This window comes from Thunnus maccoyii, chromosome 24 (genome assembly GCF_910596095.1).
Source record: "Thunnus maccoyii chromosome 24, fThuMac1.1, whole genome shotgun sequence".
Lineage (NCBI taxonomy): Eukaryota > Metazoa > Chordata > Actinopteri > Scombriformes > Scombridae > Thunnus > Thunnus maccoyii.
This window is the reverse complement of record NC_056556.1, coordinates 9003823-9023631: the sequence shown is the minus strand read 5'-3', so window position 1 is coordinate 9023631 and position 19809 is coordinate 9003823. Positions and strand designations below refer to the sequence as shown.

At 38.1% G+C, this 19809-nt stretch overlaps 1 protein-coding gene across 10 annotated transcripts in view; it reads right to left on the bottom strand.

Moving 5' to 3' along the window:
- The window catches only part of LOC121892291 (neural cell adhesion molecule 2-like), a 434533-nt gene that overhangs the window by 310417 nt on the left and 104307 nt on the right, over window positions 1-19809 (bottom strand). Inside the window, exon 2 of one of the 10 annotated variants that reach the window (XM_042405244.1) lies at window positions 4688-4780. The exons of the other annotated variants lie outside the window; for them this stretch is intronic. The gene's annotated coding sequence lies outside the window, so the exon portion shown is untranslated. The remainder of the gene's footprint in view (window positions 1-4687; window positions 4781-19809) is intronic. 10 annotated transcript variants of the gene reach the window in all.

The window sequence follows — 19809 nt, the reverse complement described above, 5'->3', positions numbered from 1 at the left end:
TAAGTGTAAAACATGATAAGAATAGTACTTTTCTTATGGTATATTATTGTTTTTGTTGTATTACCAGATTATCTTCACTAATGCATTAAGCAGCATTTTTATGTTGTTTAGGTGGAGCTAATTGTAACATCTTAAAACACTATTGGGCATGCAAATAACTACAACTATTATTACCATAATATTTTATCAGCTGATATATTCTATTTGCAAAATAACTCAAATGTATTGGAGTATTGAGTAAGGGTACATAAAGGGTACATAAAATGGAAATACCTAAACTTGGCACTTAAGTACAGTGCTTGAGTAAATGTATATTCAACCACTGGTGCGACTCATTTCTACTTGAAAGACGACTAATAAATGGACACACATTATACTTAAAGAGCTGCTGCATCTACTGTAAGAATCAATGATAATCTCTGAAGCCATGATATTGATTCTTCTCTGTGTATTTTGGATTAATACCGCCTAATTAGCACTTGCTAGCTTGTTATGTTATCTGATGAAAAAATGATGTAAGAGCATGAAAAGTAAAAATTAAAGGAGGGAAAAGTACACGAATCCTCCCGCTCAAGTCTTTGGAGCTGCTTCAGATGACAACATACGGACAAGAGAAAAAAAATGGTCACCCTCAGCTGTCAAAATCAGGATCAGTTTGTAATAATAAGAGCAGATGATGCATAAAAAGATGAATTTGTGATGTATCACAAGAACAATAACCTCTGCACCACCGCTTGCTGCGTCTGGACAATTTAGCACATGTAAATATGTAACAGTATGTTTAATCCTCCAGCTGTCAAGCTGCGATAAAGTTTAGGTTGACACTGCTGCAGTGGTATCCATCACTGCCCTGTGATTTGCATGTTTTAAAAGATATGCTCTCTGAAGTCAAGTGAATTTGTAAGAATACTAAGAATATATTTTATGGCTTTTTATCAAATACTTGCTCAAAAGAAAAAGCTACTCCTGTTATTTCATTCCTTCCTTATCACAAGTGAGTTTGTGCAAACAGCAGTCTGACATTTACTTAAACGTTGCATGAATGCACAGCTATTTATACTATTAATTAAAAGAGGTTTTAGTATATATTCATAGATGCATATATTCACTTGTCACTGCTCTTCCATAAACGTAAACTTATTTGCACTATGTAAAACTGGAAACAGTGAATTTGGTGGAGTTGGCTGCAGGTCACCTCAGGTGACTGACTTATTGTCTCGATTCAATTCAAGTCAACACTGCGTTTGTCCCCGAGGGGCAATTTGCAGAGGCACATAAAGTAGCACAGTCAACAAGCAACACAATACAGGGAAGTTTAACAAAAAAAATGTGAAAAGCAAAAATAAGCTGTACACATTATGATAATAATGATGATATTAGGATGGTAATATTAGTGCAATGAAAGTATAATGCAGTATAATGCAAAAATAAGCTGTACACATTATGATAATAATGATAATGATAAGAGAATGATAATAGTGCAGTAAACGTCTAATGGAGTATACACAGTATACATATTGGTGGGTAGCTCTATAACATGTAGGTGCATGGAAATTCGATGAACATAGATAGCAGCATCAGTCCAAGCCATGTGCAAGTCACTGTGTGTGAGTGTGTGTGTGTGTGTTCGTGTGTGTGGGAGTGAGAGAGAGAGATGGTTCAGTGCATGAACCATGTGTGAGTGAGTGTGTGAGTGTGTGTGTGTGTGTGTGTGTGTGTGTGGGAGTGAGAGAGAGAGATGGTTCAGTGCATGAACCATGTGTGAGTGAGTATGTGTGTGTGCTGAGGAGATGAACAGCCTTGGGGACAAAGGTTGCCCTTTGTCTTTTTGCTACAACACTGAAACAAATCAATCCTCCATGTGAAGTGTTTAAGAGAAAAAAAATATTCCAGGCTATCATAAGTTTAAATCAAAGGTATTGAGTTTGAGGGCCATGCTATTGAGAACGTTGGCCATGAATGACAGTTGGGAATGATGCTTTATACTCAAATTATATGTTAAGAATTTCAAAGGGGCATTTAGGTCGATAAAAGCTTCAGTCACACAAGTGTGGCTGTGAAATGCAAATGCTTTTAAGTTCACAGCAGGGGGATAGTCTGCGGGAAAAAAGTCATGGTCTTGATGAGCGGACAAGAGTTTCAAAAGCGAAAGCTCAGAAACTGTTTGATCACACTGCTCAAACTCATGTTACAACGTTTACATTCTGATTACTTTGTTGAAGTGCGGACCATTTTAGTGCTCGGGAACAATCAAGCTGCATTAACCAGATAGCATAAAGGACTGAGAACATTTTTTTTTGAGTATGTCCCTTCATACCTGCAGCCTGTTTTCTTGTCGTCTATGTTTTGACAAGAGAAAAAAGTGGAAAAAATGTTCCCATACAAGTCACAAATGTTCCTCCAAGTGAGGGTCATCCCATCCAACAATAAACACAAAACATTTCCTCGTGCCCATTTGCAGGACACTCCATTTCATTAGCTTTTCCTCACCCCTTCACTATATTTGCTTGAGAAGTTTATTTATTTATTTATCTATTCAACAGCATGTGGTCCGAAAGGTTGATGAAACAGCAAGCGGTCTGCCATTTATGTGGGAATAATTATATGGAAATGGTATTCACAGGCCACTGTGTTGCTCCAGAGCAGCCGGTATTGAATTGACAGCAGTGAAGTGACTGGCAGCAGTGGGAATAGATTGTCCTCAATGATTTGCTTTTTGCTCCAAACCAGGCGTTTCACCAGCCAGGCTTGGCCTTATCTACGTGTGGTTAGCCCTCTGTAACAGCCGCTCGGAGCGTGCGCCTTTCACATGCAAGCCTTGACAGGAATCAGTCAATCTGAATAGGGAGATGTCATTTTCTGATCTGGTTTGCTTTATAGCGCTGCATTTTCATCAGGCTCTGGTTGTTAGGGGCCTTGCACTGGCCTAAACAATTTCTTTTTTTTTTTTTTTTTTTGACACAGTTCAATTCAGAAGAAAACTGTTTCAACTGATTATTGTCATTCAAGAAAAAGTACATTTTTCAGCTGTTAGTTGTGAATGTTTGCTGCAAAAGGGAACATATTCCAGTGACTTTGAACCAACAAACAGATTCAGTAAAATAAATATGACTGCATTAACTGATGTTTTGGCCACTTGGGGGCAATGCAAACGGCAGTAAACACTAATGGACATAGCCACTGTGATGTCACCCATTGGTTTGTGGACTCCCATTTTGAAGGCTCGAGTTTGTCGTCGCCATCTTCGATTTTTGGAACCAGAAGTGATGAGAAGTGACAATATTTGGACGAGAGGGTGGAGCTGACCATAACACTAGCTGCTAGCTGCTAGCTTGGTTAGCACAGTGCATTTACAAACAATGGTTAACTTTGATAATGCTAATGGTAATTTTCACTGACGAAAAACAGGCAAAATCTGACCCCTTAGAGGGTCTTTTAGTACAACCAAACGCTGAACAAGACTATTTTAGGCCACCAAAATGTTACAATTAACGTTCATGAACTGAAAAATCACTGAAATAGCAACAGCTATGGCTACACCTATACTGTGTGAATGTGGGGTTGCACCATGTTTACGTCACCTAACCAATGTTGTTGCTGTAGTAGCAACTTGTCAATCACAGCACAGTCACACCCTAAAGCAAACCCTGCTTTATCGTCTATTTTACTCTAAATGGGACCATGATTTACAAAATGAACATCATGCTCAAGGAGACTTGAAATGATTGAGACCATAAACTCATTAGGAAGCTGTTTACTGAGGTAATAAATCAAGTGAGAAGTAGGGACATTTTCTCATAGACTTCCATACAATCGGACTTCTTTTTGCAGCCAGTGGATTTGCCCCCTGCTGGCCATTACAGAATCGAGAGAATGCAGGTTTAAGACACTTCCACATTGGCTTCACTTTTCAGACCAAGAACTACCTACTTGATTATCACCTTCAAAGTTAGCATGCAGCATTTTCCATCAATATGAATAAAATATACATTTTGTGGTATCTGACTGGTATAGAATGGTAATGGCTAATTTGACCTAGCAAGTTTAAGTAATAGTAGAAAAGCATATATTTCCATTTACTGCTTATTGGCAGTAGTAGCAAGAAGCCACTACAATATGTTTACTTTCACTGAATCCATCTCTTTAATTCTAAGAAGACTTTCTCCGTATTGCTTATATTCAGAACTTTACCACCAGCATTGACTTTCCGTCAATTAGTGAAACACGACATGATAAAAGGCTGAGACAGACCGAGGTACTTGCAGTTAATTGATTGGTAGCTGAACAATGCTAAAGCACAATGATGTAGAAGCTCCCATTTAATCACAAGCATTGTGTGGCTTGCTTGAGGACGTTGAGTGAGAAACATTTTATTTTTTTAAGTACAAACTGTAGCACCTTAGCGGCTGTCTGGGAAAATGACTTTCTTTTGTTAAAATGCTTGTTAACTTTTAATTTGCCTCAAGAAAAGTGGAAATCATGCATGAACCTGCAGATGAATAATTGGAGTGGTGAGAATACATAGCAGCTGATTGCAAATAGCACATGTTTGCATTTCCCTAAGATGCCTTAGTGTCCTGCGGAGTGTCTATAGCTAATATGAAGAGCTATTCTCACTAAGAATTCTGTTTTTAACACATACTGCAGCTGGTTAGTTATGAGTTTTTCTATTCAGTGTGCTACCCACCATAATCAGCCCATTTCACACTCTGAGTTGAGGCGATCAGAAATCATTACCACAGATGACCAGTCATTTTTTCTCAAGGGTGCTTCTGTAACACTGTATTGGAAAAAAACATATAGTTAGGTAGGTGGGGAACTCTTTGAAAGGTACTGAGTGCATATGGGTTTTCAAAAGCAAAGCTCAAGCACATCAAGCAAATTGCATTTTCAGCACTTTGCAGCAAGCCAGGTTGATTATGTATCACTACCCAAGTAGCCAAAAAAGGTTAAACCCAACAGCAGCAACAGGTGCCATTGAGTGTGGCCCCCATGTAGACATATGACCAAAGTAGTTTGCCAGTTCAAGCCTTTTTTTTGTGTGTTCTTTTTGCTTTTAAGTTCCTATGGTTGTGCACAAATTGAGCAGATTCAGTTCCTCTTCTTTTATTTTCTTTCTCAAAATCAGGCTGCAATTGATCCAACTCAGCTAGATTCAGGGGTATTTGGCTACAATAGTTTTATAAATACACAAAGTACACCTGCATACAGATTTAAGAAAACATTGTAGTTTTGTGCAGGTATTTTTCTGCAGTCCTTGAAGCCATGTTTCAATATGTTCTTTGTACAAAACACTCACTTTGGTGTGCCAAGAACCATTTGGAATGAACCTCTGTATGAACTCTGGGAAACGAACCATGATCCCATCTGAACAACTTGTTCAAGTGCACATGAACTAAAGCGTAATAGCTGCAGTGACATCTGTAACTTTCCAATAAAATCACTGTGTTATCTGGTTGTAATTGCATTGGCTGAGCTGAATTTCTTTTAGTTTAAACTAGAGGTCAACCCAATTGATTTACTGCCATAACATCATATTGACATGTTGCATCTACCAATCTGTGGTTTCTAAATCCAGTTAGTCCCTCCCAAACAAATCTTCTTCTACAGAGTGAGGCTGAAGTTTATTGAATAGCCACTGAATCAAGTCCTTCATAATCTGGTGGTTACATTGCAATATTGTCAGTAGTATCAGTAAATAAGTGAATTGATGCGGTAAGTCAATTTTAAGTTAATCATTGTAATCGCCCTGCTAATGGTTTTCTAATGGAAGTGTCTGTATAACCAGTAAACATTAGCATTTACATGATCCTCTGAAATGAATTTAATTTCTTCATGCCCTGGCTGTATCATTTCCACTAAAATAGTCACACTGAATACAGTGCATTCAGCAATCTGTTATTATTGCTAATATGTTTTCGTGTCCCTCGCTGTTTTTCAATCTAATAGGATTTTTTCACCCCTGTGGTAAGGGTTGGGAGTCAATCTCTAAGATTTTATGGCAAATAAGAAGCTCTGCAAAAAGCATAAAATGTTTCTGATTGCCTTCAAAAACCACAGCCGCTGTGATGAAATTCTTTGTCTCCTCATGTGTGACATTGGAGTCTATCCGAAGGGCACCAATATAATCTTTTCCCTTACATCACTGTGCTTTTCTATAACCTTCAACATGAAAATGGCTTTTGTTCCTGACACTGAAAAACCCTGATTAGTTTCCTATCAGATAAAAAATGATAATGGAACAGGAGAAAGTGGTGATGACATGGAAATATGTATTGGCTCATGAATGAAGAGTCTTATGGGCCCATAAAGCAGCATTTCATTTTGATGGTATTTGATTGCTCATGTTTTGTTGCTGATAGGAGGTGAAAGGTGCCTTTGAAGGATCACATTTAAGTCATATTCACACATTGAGGTCATCTATTATAAATCTTAAATCATGTAGGGCATTACCGTACAGGGCTGGCTTGGTAAAAAGTATTGTGTTTTTTTTCTTTTTGTAGGATTGTGTGTGTTTTCAGATGTGTAAAAATGGGAAAAGAGCAACAAAAGAAGACTTTTGGAATGCTGTGAAAATAAGACCAAACCATAATAGCCTTTTAGTGGAAATAATATCAATTTGCCTTTCACTACACCCCTCTTCCATTCATATCTTTGTATTTCTCCACATGTTGAAGCAGTGTGCATGGAGCTACAATAAGAGAGATAACTGAGTATTTAAAGAATTTGGGGGATGGTGTTATTATTTTTTGGCCTGTCAAAAACCAAAAACCAAAAGACAAAAAGTGTAAGGAATAAATTAAACAGGATGTTTATGCTGAAACCTAAGTTGCAAAGCATATTCGGCTAGCTTGTTTAAAATCTAAGTTACTTCCAAGGCTAAGGAGCATTTGCTACATTATTTTTGGGGGTCACAGGTTTAGTAAAAAACAAAAAAAACCTTCAAAAGAGCACATCCACTGTGTAGCATGAACCCACTGACATTTTTCTTTATCATACTTATAATAACAGGACTAACCAGCTATATACAGCAGCTTTAGCTCTGATATTTTAGCAAAAAGAAAAATTAAGGAACTGTTTTACAAAAATTAGTAAAGATTTTATCATTTTAAACCACATCAGTGCTGTGCAAGAACAGAAAGCTTGACAGTAACTTAGCAAATGGTCAATCTAATCTACTGGCACTTGTTTTTTAAAAAAAAAATCAAAAGACTGACAAGAAGCTGTGAACGGCACATTAAACACGGACAACTCCAAGAGAAACAACATGGATTACTCATGCTGAACAGAACCAGGGTTACATATGACAACTTGTTCAGGTGGGTTGAGGATAGATGGCATCATTCAGTGGTGGCTTGTGGGTAGAAATGAGTCTCTCTTCCTCTCCTTCTCTACTCCTGCCGGGAGCAAGCTAGGGTCGCAAATGACTGCGGTTGCCAGACGCTCATATTTTACCTTCTCATTAGCAGTAAAGGAGGACGAGGTAATTACTAGGCTGGAGTGGCAGCTCGGCTCTGAGGTAAAGGAAGGAAGCTCCAAATGATGAGATGTGTATTTTAGCAAGAATGGAACCCCAGTCTGGGCTACAAGCCGACAGAGAATAATCTAACCGCTAAACTGTGCAAGAAAATATGTGTTTGTATGCATGCACATGTGATTTATTGTAGCATACAATTATAAATAATACAAAAGCTCTTTTGTGTAAACACCCCAGAAGTTGAACACAACCAATTATTTATACAAAAGACACAAAGAAATAGATGTGGTTGCCTGAAGGGGTGATATCTACAAAAATGTACCACATGCATTAAAGACAAAAGGAAGCAAGCAGTGATCGAGTCAAAGCCCTTAAGCTTACTGCTGGTAGTACACACAACAGTGTAGCCCTTTCACCTGCTGTTCACAGACACAGCTAAAAACCTACAGTAACTATTCATGACATTAATTCCAGATAAATCAAGACAATCTGACATGTATTACATTGGAACTGTTTACTCTTCATGCACTTATCTGACAAAAGTCTACAGTGACAGCAACAAAAGCCAAAACGACCCTCTGGGACATGATGACCTGACATTGTGCCAGAGAAACTAATAATATCTCATATTCTGTGAAACTTTTTTGGCTTTTTTGTCACCAGGTTGCAGCCAAACCCTCTTCAATTCTTAAAAAATTTAATAGTTGGAAGCCTCAGGTTCGGCCAAAACCAGAGTCGTGGCCATCTCGGGAATATATTTCTATTACTTCAGGTTTCAACGTTTTTCATTCAAAATGATGTCAGTGTCATTTGGTGGCCAGTAATGGACATTTCTTTGCCCACCGGAAAAGAGAAATTGAAAGTTACGATTGAAATGAAAACAGCAGACAGATTGGTATATTTTTATATAGAACTTTTACCTACTGCTGTTTTAATCAACGGTGCTGTCAGGAGACACCAGGTGCATAGACAGAGGTGCAGTTTGTGTCTCTGTTATTATACAAGCATTGTTGCTCAGAGTAGTATTTCATTATCACACTGCTGTAAATGGACACCCCTGTCCATGTAACTGGATGTAACTGAGCCCAGCCAGCCACCACTGAAACCGACAAGTCAAACAACCCCATGACTGCGTTGTGTTGTCTTGGTTGGAGGATTGAAGCACACAAGGTCTATTTTTTGGCTACCATAAAAATACTTAAGTTATTTTAGCACCATCGCTACCTAGTTTGTTTCCAGAGTGCCTATTTTGAGTGATATGATCACTGTAGTACTGTATAAATGTATTAATTCCACTAACTATACCTTTTAGTAGGATTTCATAGCCTCACAGCATTATCATATATCAACAGCAAAGTTACAGGTAGCAGCAGCATTTACCCAAAACTCATCACATCAGAGCACAAAGTCAAAGTGGCCTTGAGATGATGGTTTCTCAGTAATTTATGACCTGATATACATAATCAAGGGAGCTCAGAGCATGCTGTCCATGCTACCTCACCATTGTGTGTATTGTATATAATTGCTGGCATGTATGTATTTATCCTATGTTGCTCTTGTCATGCTGTTTGTTACATGCGTAGGACCACAATGGGAATAAGCCTTTTTGGCTTTTTGTGATTGTAACTATTTTAAATCTGTATGTTTTCAACAATCAACTAAATCTCTTCATTCATTTATTCAGTACCAACTGAGAAAGGGCATCACTTAACCCGTACTGCATAGATTTATGGCAGGTAGAATCACACACTATACTTTGTTACATCCACATGATTTTGTGTACATTTAGTCTGAGGCACTTGTCTGTGGTTTGGGTTAGGCTTGTTATCTACGATTAACGGAAATCCTAATAGCACACACAAACATTTTAGTCAACAGTGTGCAGTTCAGGAAGGCCCTCTCTTTTTCTACATGACAATACCACCACTCACAAAGCTATCCATAAAGAAATGTGTTTCTCAGTTTGGTGAGGCTGAAGTTGACAGGCCTGCACAGAGCCATGAACTCAACCCCAGCCAACACCTTTGGGATGAACTGAAATGCCAGGTCTTATCAGCCAAAGTCAGTGCCCGACCTCACTAACACTCGTGTGGCTGGATTGGAGCGAATCTCTGCAGCCAGGATCCAAAATCTGGTGGAAAGCCTTACGAGAAAAGTGGAGCTGCATATTAATGCTCAAAAATTTTGAATGAGATGCTCAACAATCACATAAAAGTGTAATATTTGGTTATCCACACACTTTTGGCTGTATACTACTTCCTGTTCAGTGTCTCTGCAGTTTATTGGACACCAAAAATCTATTCCAAGAACTGCTCAACCAAAGCTGTTATGATAAAGTTGCGATGAAGCCAGTAGCTATAGGCTCATCTTCTGTTGGTTATCGTTGTAACGGTCGCCCGAACAAATGTCAAGGTTTAATTAAATGAACTGCGATTAAATGTAAATTGATTTATGCATTCTGCAGGCTACTGAACACGCTATGTGGGTCTGATCCAAGTGACCGAGGTTTGCATCTGGGTCAGAAGGCAGGAGGATAGCACATTAAGATGCTGATCTGACCTTTAGCATTCCATAGAATGAATAGCAGTCGTAGAGTCATTAAGATGTAACCTATAATGAGGCTACAGATGCATTTGTCTTCTCAAGCAATACAAGATCCCTCACACTCATTCTTCACCCACCTACACACACACACACACACACACAAACACACACAGTGAAGCTCACTAGTACATAATGACTGCTTAGGGCACAGTCCTAAAATAATCCTAAAATGCAGCCAAAATATCATACAGCATTTTTTTAAAATGTTGTCTTGCCACAATACATTAGAAATCTACACCCATATGGAAATAATAACTACTGTAATAACAGAACTCAACCTGGTTACCTAAGTAGGCAAATGTGCTCCTCGTTATTAGGAACATACTCCTCAGAAGTTGCAAAAGTTGTCCAGCATCTGCACTAACGATGGGAAAAAGCTGTGTTGATGTTTTTCTCTGCCTCAAGCCACCAGCTGCCACACAGACTCCCAGAATATATAACAAAGAGTGACTTCAAACCAGAATGAAAAGCAGAGTTTCGCTGCCTTCTGTGGTTGAAAAATTCAAGTCTGTTGCACCTCCAGCAGCATCACTGATAGGTGTGGTTGTGGTGATCAGAAGTACACTTTGTTGCCTCTGTAACCACACCCACCTGGTGATGCCACAGCATACTGACACACCCTGGAGTACGTCTTTACATTGTTAAACCATTGTACTGTAGGTCAGCTGCTGTTAAAGGTGCCTTCTTTTAAATAAAGTTGTTTATGTTCAGTGTTTCTTACCAAAATCCTTGTGATCTAACAAATATACTGAGTTTTCCCTTCTCATAAAACATTTAAAAAGCTGATTTTTTATATATTTTCGTGCGATGTTCACATCAGTCTTCTTCCTCACTGCCATTGTTGGGCAGTGGAATAGTTAAATAACATGAAACTAGTGCCCATACCTTTAATTTGCTCTTGAATTAAGAATAAATAAAGTACAGACAAATAATGTTAGGCTATTTGTTTATATACAATTCATATTTACTTTATATAAAACAATATTTTAAAAGATTTCTTAAAAACCTAAAGTGCATGCAACATTAAAGTGAAGAATCAAAACACTGAAACACTTTTCTTTTCAATACTACACTCTCTCAAGATTACACTTTCTTACTTTTCTTTTCTTACTTTTAATAGGGCAGAAACAATAAACCCATTCAATGTTTAATTTGTTAAGTTATATTTAATAAAATGTTTTTGACACAGCACTACCATTGGCTTGTTTTCTTTTTGTTCTGTTCTTCTTGCCTAGGTAATGTAATTAGTGTCTTGAAAGCCCATGAGGTTTGGGCACCTTGTGGGTGTATGTCACTTGAATAAAATAAATAACACATTAAATACATAACATAATGAATTATAATAGGAAATATGTAAACACAGCAATAAAACCGATTTACAAAATATGCCAGAAAATGTGAAAATCTCAGTGAAAGTAGGTGAGCAGCACATAGGGCAAAGTTTCACACAACCAGTCACAGTAAAGTGTTCAAAACACATCTGAAGGTATTGTTTTATGATAAATTCCACCTCATGTATAAAGAGCAATTTAATATTGAAACTGCTGCATAATTTACATGTAATCAGGAATGATTTACAGTCACACAAAACGCGCCCCACAGAGATATTGACCATGGTGCTGCTGTCTGTATAGCCAGAGATGGATTTCAGCACCACGGACAGCAGCACCTTTTCAATCAGTGTCCAGATAATATTGGTAAAGCTGATGTGTTTGAAACAAATTACAGATGGGGGCATTTAATTCACAGCCACACACCCACAGATGAAATTGGATTTTATTGCGTGCGTGAGAAGTCCCCTGCGCCTCACTTACATTGTTAAGTCTGCAGCAGAAGTATTGCACTCTCAATATTTGACTTCTTGACGCACTAAGAAACCGGCAGCATTACATCGGAGGAAAGCCATTACTCCTCGGTTGTGGGGGAATGTTATGTGTGGCAATGACTTGTGTCATGTCCCATTAATAATGGTAATGATAGCATTAGGGGGGCGCTGTGGGATGTAATTCAAAGATCTGCCGAGTGCGAGTGACAAGGTCATTCTAAATGACAGTAAGCAGGCCTGACAGTTGCTCACAAGGAGAAATGTGCACTTTTCTTTTTGGATCACTAAAAGGATCATGATGCCCACACACAAATCTAAACTTAGTCTATGTTATTAACCAGTAGCAAGCGGTGATTGTCTCATCAACATTATCGTTTGTCGGAGTACATCAGCTGTGCCCTCCGTATTCTGATATTTTTACACATTTTGGACTTTCGGTTGACTCTCATCAGCAGCAGGTGTTTAATGTCAAAAGGAAACATTACTGTTGATGTACACTGGCTTCTGCTGGGACTGCACCTTTAACTACAGGACAGCCTCTCTAATCATTAGTCCACATGGCCAGGTAATGTGCTTATATTTCTTTCAAATCATGAAGAAAAAATTGTTTTCCACTTTCAGCTACTGCAAATGACAGACTTACACAACTAGTTTTCAACTGAATAAACAATTTCCAGAATAGATTGGCTCCTCCAAATGTGAAAAGTGGTTTAGGACTCCTTATCTTATCAAATTATTTATTAGGCTGTACGCAATTTCAAATTGTTTAAGCTGGGGTTTTTTTGTCCCCAGGTTTTCAAAACATGGTAACATATAAGCACTATGTTGATAGGACATTCTGAGCTCTTAGGTCTGTCAAAAATTGTATCGTTAGTTCAAAACAAATTGTATTGTTTTTCTTACTTTTATTTGTGATAACCATGTTCTGAGTTTTAGTAGTCCTTTTGACTTGCTTTTGTTAACCTTTTTAACAAATATACATCATAAAAAGTTATGTTTTATTAGCTACTACAGCAGTTCCTGTTTGCGTTGCAACCATGGATGTACAAAACTTCCAAATGTGATAATCATTAGGTAAGTTCAGGTGCTCTGTTGTGTTATGGACGTTAATCTGCATTGGATATATCAGAGATTTTTAGAGATTAATATCCCTGGAAAGCACTGATTCCAACTGTGTGTGTTCAGATTGAGTTATGACTCTAAAAAGGGGTGAGATTTTTTACACTAATTGCATTAAAATGTTCTAATATATTAATCTGCAAAAAGATAAAACAAGGTAATATTTTCCAGTGATTTAACATGTTATATATAGAATTTGCTTTGACATATATCAGACTGAATGAGCGGCACAGCTGCAGTTAAGAACATATTTCATCCCCTCTGGATCAGGATCATGTTGGCAGCCAGATCTTAATGCTCTATATATAATTAAGCTGTGAGCATCACACATTATTCAGCTGTCAGAGGCACCCCCCTCCCAAAATTGACGGAAGGAAATTTACGCACAATTAATCACAACTATCGCCTTTCTCTGCTGCTCTTTCTGTTTGTTTTTCGGCAGCACTTTCAGCGTGTGTGCTTTCAGTTGAAATCTCTCTGCTTTCTGAATTGCGTTTTAATTCCTTCACCCAAACAAAACACAATGCCACCGACAGCATATCCTCAATAAGTCATCAGATAGTGATTGAGTGCGATCATAAAAACAGTGCAGCTGCTGGGCCTTTTCATATTTTGATACATCTCAGATTTATCAATAGTCATTGCAGTGGTGTCCTTGAGAATCACAACTCTTAATCATAGTAATTAAAACAAGCAAACGTGTTGCTGTTTCCACACAAGATGTTATTGAACGACAAGTTATATTTAACTAAATTTACTCTGGGAAACAAATAGCATTTACACAGGATTCTGAGTATTTCTTGGTATCTTTTGGGGACTAAACCAAACCCATTCTCTATGTTGAATCAAGTGCATTTTACTTGATATTTCCCTAGGGGAATAAACCTTTATTCAGTGTTCCCACTGGTAAACAGACGTCTTATGTAGGGTTTCTGCTGAGGGAACAGACCTATTTTGTTTGGTATTTTTAATGGACGAGGACTTATTTTACTCAGTTTCTACCTTAGAACAGATATCGTTTACCCAGTGTCTGTACAGGACAACAAAGCTTTTTCAAATAAATCACTTTGTGTAAGTGAATCTACTTGGTGGTTTCTACTGGGGAACAGATTTGCAGTAAGCCTATTTCAGTCAGAGACACTGCTTTTTGAGCGAGTCCTCAAAGAATCCAAGCAACACATAATGGTACAAAATCAGAGATAGTGTAACTGTGAACATACATTAACATTTGAGCATAGCAAGACAACAATAACAAAGCTTCAGTCGCATAAAGAGGAGGTGGTAGAGGGAGCCGTGGCGGTGAGCAGGTTTGGCTGCCGAGAAAACATCTAAGAATGTGGTTGGACGATACCAGTCAGCTGGTTTAGAAGTTGTAACTGATAGCTTCATTAATGGCTAATGAATTATTCAGCTGTCTTAGTGCTGTCTCTTTAGTTCATCATGTAGATCCCAACAATTGATCATTTGACTTCTGTAGTTCTGCAGTACATCTGGATCAACATTAATTTATTAATAACTTATTAACATTTATAACTGTAGGCTTGTATTATTGTAAGAAGCCTTTATTAACAACACATTAACATTCATATTATAGATTTACTAACTTTTGCTGTTATTAAAAAGTAATAAACTTCAGACCCTTTATTTTTTATGGGACTGTGAATAATTCAGTAACCCCTTGCAATGCCTGATTCCTCAAAATGCTGTTATGTATCTTCAATATATATAACTGACTTCCCTGCAATTTAGGTCAGATAAAGTTTGACAACAGTTGAGCCGAGTTGCATTAATTACACAAGATGCTTGCTTAAGCTGACTTTGTATTCTTTGATATGCGATATCAAAGCTTTGGCTATTCAGAAAGGATCAACCGAGACTCTTGTGTTGCATGTGCAGACTGGGGAGGTCCAATGTGTGTGTGTGTGTGTGTGTCTCTATGGGGAAAAACATTTGCACTTCTGACTGGAGATAAATGACATGACACACACATTCCTGAGTGAATACGGCAAAAAAAAAAAAACTTGATGATCAAATAAGTGAAGCACAAACTAACATGCAAATTTCCTTTGAAATATGCTGCTGGGAAACAGGCCTCCTATTATGTGTTTTTACTGGGGAACAAGCACTTTACTCAGAGTTATGTTTCTCTAGCACATACTGTACATCTTTTACTGTGCTTCCACTACAGAGCTGATATCTTTTACTTCAGAGTAATGGCTTCACCACGGGGGAAGACATCTTTCTCTAAGAGCTGTGGAACATCTTACAGTCATTGTTTCTACTGGGGAACAAGCATCTTTTATTCAGAGCAGTGTTACCGCAGTGTATCAGTCCAACTTTAATGCGACAACAGTTGCTCCAGCTGCAGAAGCTGTTTCTATCTGATTGAGTGAGAGTGCCGTTGACCTTCAGCCATTTTACTGAGACTGTATTAAAAAGGCCCAGCCAGAGCCCTGATTTTATGGCTGAGCCTTCTCAAGGTCCCTCTGACCTGATGGATATTACGAGGATAAATCAAACTTTCATGCCAACACACTCATCCACAGTAGGGGATGAAGCATGACTGTGTTTTGAAGAATGGCATGACTTGGAGTTAAGAAGGCTGTGTGTGCATCTTTGTGTGTGCAAGTGTGCATTTGACAGTTTTTTTTTGTATTAAAGTAAAGTCAGTTTAATGTACAGTATGTGGGTTTTCATGAATGCGAGGTGTTTTAACAGATATTACTGTGTATGTGTTTGTGGTTGTCAGTCAAACACATCAGAGCGGCTGAGCTAGCACATAAAAGCAGTCCAGCTTGACAGCTGTAGCGTATATAATTTGTCAGTGAATAGTCTGACCCCGTCTTCTGCGGGTAACCGGAGCTCTTGACCACCTCACAGCGCCGTGTCGCTGCTGGGAAAGCAGTAGAGCGGAGCATTCTTTAATGCGCAGACATCAACTTAGAATTAACAATACAGACACACAGGGTGAGTGAGAGGACAGTGGTGGATGGCAGCTCGATTTCCTGACTGACCAGAGCCTCATATCCAGGGGCAGCCAGGGTTTGTCATTGCGGGATTTAAGCTTTAGTGTGTGGTGACAGCTTGATAATGCTGCCCTGATTCAGACAGCAAGCTGTGCTCCTCTGGATTTACTAAGAGCGCTAAGGGCGGATAGTCTTAATGACATGCATATACTCACTGACTTCCTATATCTAACTCTGAAAGCCTCTTACTTTTGCTGATCATGGCCTCTAACAGATCTTGTGGCAGAAGTGTCAAAACTGAATAAGTCAAGGGTTACATTATTAGATTAAGTATTAGATAGCATGTATTTTGTCTAAAACAACAAGTATATATTCAGCTCAGTGATTGGAAAGTTTAAAGTTGACCAAAGAACCAGTGTGGAGTTTGCAACAAGAGTATACAATCAAAGCACCATCTGCTGTATATCTATCAAGGAATTTCACACCTGTCCACACATAATGAACAGCACCATGTTATTGTTATATTTTTCTGCAGTTTTTGGTAACAGCAATGCTGCATATTCTAAACCAGGAGGAAGAAGCAGAGGTAAGTTTGGAAATGTCATTTATGCACAAAAAATATCCTCTTTATCAATTTGCCAATTTTCACCAAGACATGTCTAAAAATGTAGATTTTTTTTCAAAATTCATGGCATTTCTTATTTGCTAATTAAAAAAAAATAAGTGAAGGAACCCGTTAGTTAAGTAGAAATGAAAACATCTGAACATCAGTGATGTACAGTCGTCCCCATCTAGGCTCCTAAGGGACTGTACAACAATTACTGGGGTGGATCGTTATGTTTCGCAAGGCTCTCCCATTGACTAAGAGAGAAAATGCAACATCCTCCCTGCTATATCCCAAAGTAATATAATACTATTAAATTACTACAATTCATTTTGTTATTAATAACTAAAAGTGCACAAAGAAAATGAAACCTAAACCATAATGGAGGAATGGAAAAGTATGTTTTCACATAGCCACCAAATTGCAAAATTGAAGCGGAATTAATGATTTGAACCAAGAGCCCCCACTTTACATTTTTTGACAACATTTTAGTACATTTTTAATTTTCTGCTTTCTGTTAAGATGCACAATAAAGGGAAATGGGCACTGCTGTCAGATAGTGACAAATGACATGCTCTCGGGACAGATAATGTTCAGTCACTAAAGACCTGGCCCCTTTCTCACAAAAACATGTAGACAACCCTCTCTTCAGCAGAGAGGGAGAGTTATTATTTTTGTACAGTCTCTAAGTGACAAATATGCCACAAATATTGTTCTGAGCTGTAACAGCCGTTGTAAAACTCATGGTGAGAGATTATTAACATCCTCACAGTGGTGCCTCACTTGTCAAATCTGACAAAATTAGCAAATAATGATTAATTAATGGACAGAGACTATTGTACCTAAAATCAAAACTGATTAAAATCAAAATGATCTGTACCAAACAAAATGTTTTTATTTAGCTGTACAGTATGTCAACACTATAGCAGAGAGTGTCTGCGTGCTGATTGACAAATTCTATTCATAGGATAGAACAAAATTTAAAAAACAGGAGAAAACAAAAAAGGTAACAAGCTCTCCGGGTATCATTATGGCAGCTAAAAATGATGGCCTGCAGTGTTTGATTGAAACGGCCTATTCAATGTCTGTGTGTCTCTGACCTTTCAGATATCCTAGACAAAAAAATTTAAGAGCTATAAAAAACACATTTTTGGGTTTGTTTCCTCTCCTCAAAGAGCATCTCCCTCAGTCACTTCCCGTCGCAGCGTTTCCTGTGCCTTTTTACCATAAATCCATTTCTGTTGTTATTGGGTCAGACTTACTTTCCAATGGGACTTCATGTTGCTTTAAAAACCAATAACAGAGAGCCTCTGGCAAGTTTCCGGACAATTTATCATTGCTGCTAAATGTAAGCGGGGCACTGTGGTGATGTTTACAAATTTAAAGGCAGTTTACGGGAGACGGTGTGAGTACGTGAGCCAGCCCACTTTCCAACTGAGTGTGCGAGTGTATCAATCAGGTGATGTATTTGAAGATTATGATCATACACAAGATCAGTAGTTGCTGCCAAATGTGGTGGTAACGGGTGTGATTGTTGTACGAATGCTTTAGTTTAGAGAGTAAAAAGAAAGCAAGCGGGTGAATTCTGTCTGCTGTCTTAAGATTTTACTGTCGGGTCCTTCGAGGACATTGAATATTTGATGGGAAGTGAAATTTTTAATGAGGAATAAACTGAATAAAAGAACATGATAAAAGGAAAATCAGTTCTTATGATGGGGGAAGCGTTCATAACAGGAATTTTAACTGGTGAATCAGGTCTTGAAGTTCATGTTTTTGGTTTTGGTTCAGTCTCACTAATATCATCAAGACGTCTCTACTCAAGACAGTAGAGTGACATCCAGCAGCAGCAGCAGCAGGCAGCTGTTTTCACTGAAAAGCTTTGATAAACCCACTGTACACTACCTGGCTGTCAGCAAAGGGTTAGTTACTAGTCAGTGATCACAGTGAAAAATTCTGCAACTAAAGAGCCAGAGAGACGGATAAAAGGAAAGTGAATATTGGACTTACATTGTGCAGGTAGGAGACACAAGACTCCATATGAATGCTAATGTTGCTCCCTGTGTGCTGGATGTGAAAATTGTTTGCTAACACCTTCCACTTTAATAAGGTTTTAATATGTTTACAGCTTGTTCCGCTACCCCCAAGTGACCAAGAAATACATACATTTCTGCTTTAATATATTCCTGTAGACTATATGACATTACAATTCATTATAATACATACAAGCATAAGTAATAACATTCCATTATTTTCCTATGACATGACCCTTCAATAAATCCCAGTGTGGACCTTTGGTAAAATAACAATAAAATTGAGCCGAAGACAGCAAATATTCCACAAATAGGGAAGCGTTCCTGCACAGCTTGTGGTTTAGATTAATGGTTATATGTCCCTAATCTGCTCACAGATAAATTAATATAAAACAGAAACATTCCTGAATAAAATCCACATTCATGGCTGATTTGATTTGTTTGAGTAAAGCACAAGCATTGCTATGTCTATGCATAATACACGAGTATTTACATTTACAATTTACAAATTGAGGCAGCCTACTTATGCTAACAGTATCAAAATCCGTTGTATGATAAGTCGCCAAATATGATTTTTTTTCTCCATCGTCTTAGTTACCAGGCAGTTGACCTGTTTTTCTGAGTAAAGCACATTCACAAAACAAACAGCACCCTAAGGACAACACGAAGATTGAGAAAAGCACCTCAACTTAATACCCAGTCACAACAAGCATATCTGACATAATTTCTCCCGTTCATGAAGGTCAAACAAGTCAGACAAAGGTTATTCTTACAAAAACGCAGGCTGTTGTATCAGAATTTTGCAGGTATAAAGATCTCAACATCGATAGGCAGAAGCTGCATTTTGAAAAATGCTTTCACAACAAACATGAACTGAGCACAACCTCGGACTCTAAATGCGGTGAGGGTGAAATGCTTCCTCAGTGCGTGGGCAAAGTAATGAACATGACATGAACACCAAAGAAAAGAAAATTATGATAAAGAGCGCGGGCAGTTCCATCATGCTTAATTAAAGTTACACAGGCTGGAATTGAATTTGTTTGGGCTCCCCCTGCCAAGACAATCTCTAATATAGGCAGGATGGAAGGTTACTAAACTCTGTTTAATGAAACAAGTACAAGTCTGCGTGCCTTTGGTTTATAAACGCTTTTTTTTTTTTTTTTTAATAAGGTGGCATGAAACTA